The 4,595-nt window shown below is 37.2% G+C and overlaps 1 non-coding gene across 1 annotated transcript; it reads left to right on the top strand.

Annotated features, from left to right (window-relative positions):
* Positions 1 to 3,758: 3,758 nt before the first annotated feature.
* TRNAK-CUU lies at positions 3,759 to 3,831 on the top strand. Its single transcript has one exon. It is a non-coding gene; the product is annotated as a tRNA-Lys (tRNA).
* The last annotated feature ends 764 nt before the right edge of the window (positions 3,832 to 4,595 follow it).

Here is a 4,595-nt window from a genome sequence, read left to right as displayed (position 1 = left end):
GCTCGTTCCTGGGGCCTTAGCCCAGGAACAGAGGATTGTGGGAAAAGGAAGGGGATGTGCGTGGGGTGCAATGCGCATGTGCAGAAGCAATAGAAGTGGGGTTACGTAGGATTCTGCTTACTTCTGACAGTCAGGTTTCGGTCTTGAGGGTCGTTGAGAAACTTTAAAGTTTTCGGGTGGCTTGAGGAGCTGCGCCATTCCTTTAACTAGGAATTATTTATCTTTTATCCCTCTCTTTCTCTGCCTAATTCTTTCTTAGAGCAAAGCAGAGAGAGGTTCTTACACTCTTACAAAGACCAGAGAAAACGGTAGGGGAGAGGGTTTCCCTCCACCCTTGGCGGCCTTGTTCTAAACCAGTATATTGATGGCATCCCCTTCATCCACCTATTCTAACAAAAAAGAAGGAACGTGCGCTCTAAGTGTATCACCTTTAAGCTCAGGTCGGAATTTTACAGAAACATTAGGACTCTTTTTGAGTGTGACTCTATTTAGTAGAATTAAGGATAAGACTGATTAACTATTATTTGTTGAGCTCTATATGTCCCAAGTACTCAGTTAAATACTGCTGGCTGATAAAACGGTGAAGGAGACATTTACATTCAGTGGGAAGAAATAGGCAACAAAGAGTAAATAGGCAAATAGTTGCATCTTGTGGTAAAAAAAAAAAAAGAGACAATGGAAGTTTGAACTTTAGACCTATTATTGATACTTAAGGAATGACTTTCTGAATGGATGATATTTAAACTGAAACTTGGGATTGTTATCAAAATATAAACTTGGCTTGTTATGGGAACTGTCAGATCAGTGTGGCCTGTCATAGAGATTAAGTGGGGGAGAATGACAGGAAGTGAAATCAGAGAGGTGGAAGTGGGATCAGACCTTGTAGTGGTTTGGATTTTAATCTGATTTTAAATGGAAAGCCATTTTTCCCCCCCTTTCCCCTGGAAAGCCATTTTTAACTGCTAAATACTTCAGTATGTATTTCCCCAAAATCAAGAACATCATTTTACATATCCACAGTAAAACTATGAAAATTAGAAAATTAACAATACTTTTTTCTGATCTGCAGACTTCATTTAGATTTTGGCAAATCTCTCAGTAATGCCCTTCATAGCAAAAGAAAATCCAAGATCACACATTGCATTCAGTTGTCATGTCTCTAGTCTCCTTTAATCTGGAAAATTGTTTCTTAATATTTCTTTAGGTTTCATGGCATTAACACTTGAAGAATACAAAACATTTACTTTGTAGAATATTCTGCAGTTTAGGTTTGTGTGACTTTTTTCATGATTAGATTTGGGTGATGCATTCTTTGTCAGGAATGCCACAAAAGTAACCTTGTATTCATATTAGAATCTTATATTAGGAGGTACATGATGTCAGTTTGTTCCACTACAGATGATGTTAACTTTGATCACGTAAGATTTCTCCACTATAGTTTCAATTTTGCCCTTTGTAATTAATAAATATCTTGTGAAGAAACACCTTGAAACTATGTAAATATCCTGCAACTCCTTCACCTTTCACCCACTAATTATAGTATCCCATGATTCATATTTGAATCAATTATTATGATGATGGTTGCCAAATGGTGATTTTCTAATTCCGTCATTCCTTCCACAGTTAATGATTGGCTTTCTACCATGAGGTCATCAGCAGTTTTTTAAGCAGAATGGTATGACCTAATTTATTTATTAAATGATCTCTCTTGCTTCTGTGTGAAGAATGGTAAATACAGGGAAGAACAGAAGCACAGAGACTAGTTGGAAAGCTATTGCAGTCCGGTGGGCAAGCAGTGATGGAGAATGAGCAGAGTGGCGGCAGTGGAGGTGGAAATACGTGGATGGATTTTAGAAGTGTAGGGCTTGCTGAAAAATTAGATGTAGAAAGTGAGAGAGAAAGAGGAAATTCAATTGCTAATTTCTGCTAATGAAGCATTATAGTTAAAGGTTAGTTTTTATTCTTGAACAAATGGATAAAGAAAGGATTTGGATATACTTGGAAGACTAGCCATTTAATTTGCCTAACCCTCACTGAAATATTCTAGTTGCAATTTTTTCATGAAGGGTCCTGAGTTAGTCCAGGGTAGGCCAAGAAAGTGCTGAAGAAAGCTGAAGAGTATAGTCCTAGGAGGGTTCACCTTGAAGGTAAACTACAAGTACTCCAAACTTGTTTAGGGATCCAGTTAAACTCTTAATTAACTTTCCTGCTTGTGTGTGATAAACACAATTTGAGTGTCTAATGCCTACTGTGTATTCATTAATAATCATGAATTTGGAGCTCTTTCTGAACTCGATGAACTGCCTATTTTGGGGCTGGATTGTTGATATATCTCGTATCTTGGAAGAATACACTGAATTGTGGTCTAAGGTTCGTGATTGTTTGCCTGATTCATTAGAAGACTTAAAAGGTGTGAGTATGGATGTGTTTGTTTTAATTACTTTAAATTACTTTAGAAGTAGTGCATATAAAATCGGTATGTAATCTACATGTCTTTCTTCGGTATGTAATCTACATGTCTTTCTTATAGGGTGATAAGGTTTTTTTGGTTATCAGAGTCTGGTTTATACTTCCATCTATTAGAATACATAACACAGTGCTTTGCACATGATAGGTACTTAATAAATGTGTTGAAAATGCAAATAAATACAAATTCACTTCCCAGTTACATTCTGCCAAGTTATAAAATTGTCAAAATAAGCCAGAATTTGCAACTGCAGGAAAAAATTGTTGGTGAATAATTGCATTAATATTTCAAGCTTGGAAATTTTAAATAGTCTACTTAAATCCTAGGTGCACTTTGAGGAATCTAAACATATTTTATGCCATACCTTATTATGTGTTAATTAAGTAGCTCGGAAATGTGATGCCCAATGTGTTTAACTTCTAAATACTGTGTTTTAGGGTTTCAGGGATAGTAACCTAAGGATTCTGTTACTCCCAGGTTTACAATTAGGCTTTAGCTTGCTGTTCTGAGCAGTAGGATAGACACCACTCCCATCACAGAAATCTGCAGAGTTCCTTATCTAGAGAACTTCACTAGTATCTCAGAATATATATATTTCCATAGAAGATTATTCCATTGTCTCAGCTTGTCATTATTTGGTCAGAATCAGTTCTTCTCCTTTTCTTCTAGAATTAACTTTCTTTGCCAGAAGACTCACAGTCTCTACAATCCTTTCCTCTCAGCTTGTCTCTTGAGATGGATGGTAATGACAACCTCTCAGGGTCCTATCTTTCAATTGTCAGGCAGTTACCGGAAAGAGGGCTTATTTTAACTGAACCAGTATCCGCTTCCTCAATTTAACTTTCCTTAACTAGATCCTATTAAAGGAAAATAGCTAAGCTCCATTTTTCTTCCGTGTGTGTAACTAACTTCATTAAAAACTTTGTTTTTTAATGCCGCGCCCCAAATTGTAGGAATCCATTATGCCATTTGATAGAAAGTGAACAGTCTTGATACGTGTTTATGTAAAGAAGATAACGTATTGGGCAGTAAATATTTTAAAACACTTCAGAAAAAGAGATTCAGTGATTCTGTAATGAGAAACGCGTGTTTTCAGTGCCTTTGGGATACACACGCACTAAAAATTATTAAATCTAAATACAATTAAAGAACTGTTTCAAAGAATTTAAGAAACGAATTTGGAGGTTATAGTATGACAAATTTTTTAATGTAAATAAAGAATTATAGGAAAACAAAAATCAAATGTAATTGAACCCTTCAAGGGAAGAAAAAAGAAAGCTGGCATCTAAGTGCCCGGCTAGCTCAGTCGGTAGAGCATGGGACTCTTAATCCCAGGGTCGTGGGTTCGAGCCCCACGTTGGGCGCAAGGTGTCTTTTGATACAGCACTTAAATTTCCCTTGAATATTTTGAGGTCTCTCCACAGCACTGTAATTAAGAACGGTTTTGTTTGTTTTTTAAACCGGATTAATTTACGTACTGTCAATATTAACCAGATCTTCGGAAAAAAGACCAGTTTGCAAACGAAACAGTTCTCAAACTGCGCTTGCGCACTTAAAAGCGCAAGTTTTTCTTCCTCTCCCGGATCCCTCGCCTACTTCCTCCGTAAAGCACAGAAGAAACTGAAAAGGCCACTGTTTAAAGTTGAAATTGATTTTCTGTGTTACTGTGCATACCTGCATTATTGCTGATAGAGGGCAGTGTTTTATTCTATCGGACCAAAATTATGAGCCTCAATATTGGCAGCTTTTCTAAAACAAGCGATCCTATGTAAAAGCAGTTAGAGAGTCGGAGGACTTCGAAGAACGTCCTTTCTTGTTTATTTTACTTTTTTTCTTCTCAACATAGGGCTTGTCCTGGGGTGGAGGTGGGGGAATGTCTTGTGGAGAAATACACAGTGAGAAATGTTTCCTTCTGTTGTGAGATCTAGACAACTAGGGCACAATCAGGTTTTCTCCCATTGTTCGTGGGACTGTATTTGGAATCTAACCATACAATTGGATAGGTATTGGGGAAATTAATACTCCGGTAGAGGGGAGGCTCTTTGAAACAGAAGCACGAAAGAACTGAGACGTGAAATTTCGAATAGGCAATTAGATATTGTGGGAGGCAGGACTTCCGCCTTTTTCG

Source organism: Monodon monoceros, unplaced genomic scaffold, assembly GCF_005190385.1.
Source record: "Monodon monoceros isolate NGI ecotype Baffin Bay Population unplaced genomic scaffold, NGI_Narwhal_1 Super_Scaffold_21, whole genome shotgun sequence".
Lineage (NCBI taxonomy): Eukaryota > Metazoa > Chordata > Mammalia > Artiodactyla > Monodontidae > Monodon > Monodon monoceros.
This window is presented reverse-complemented; position numbering and strand designations above follow the sequence as displayed.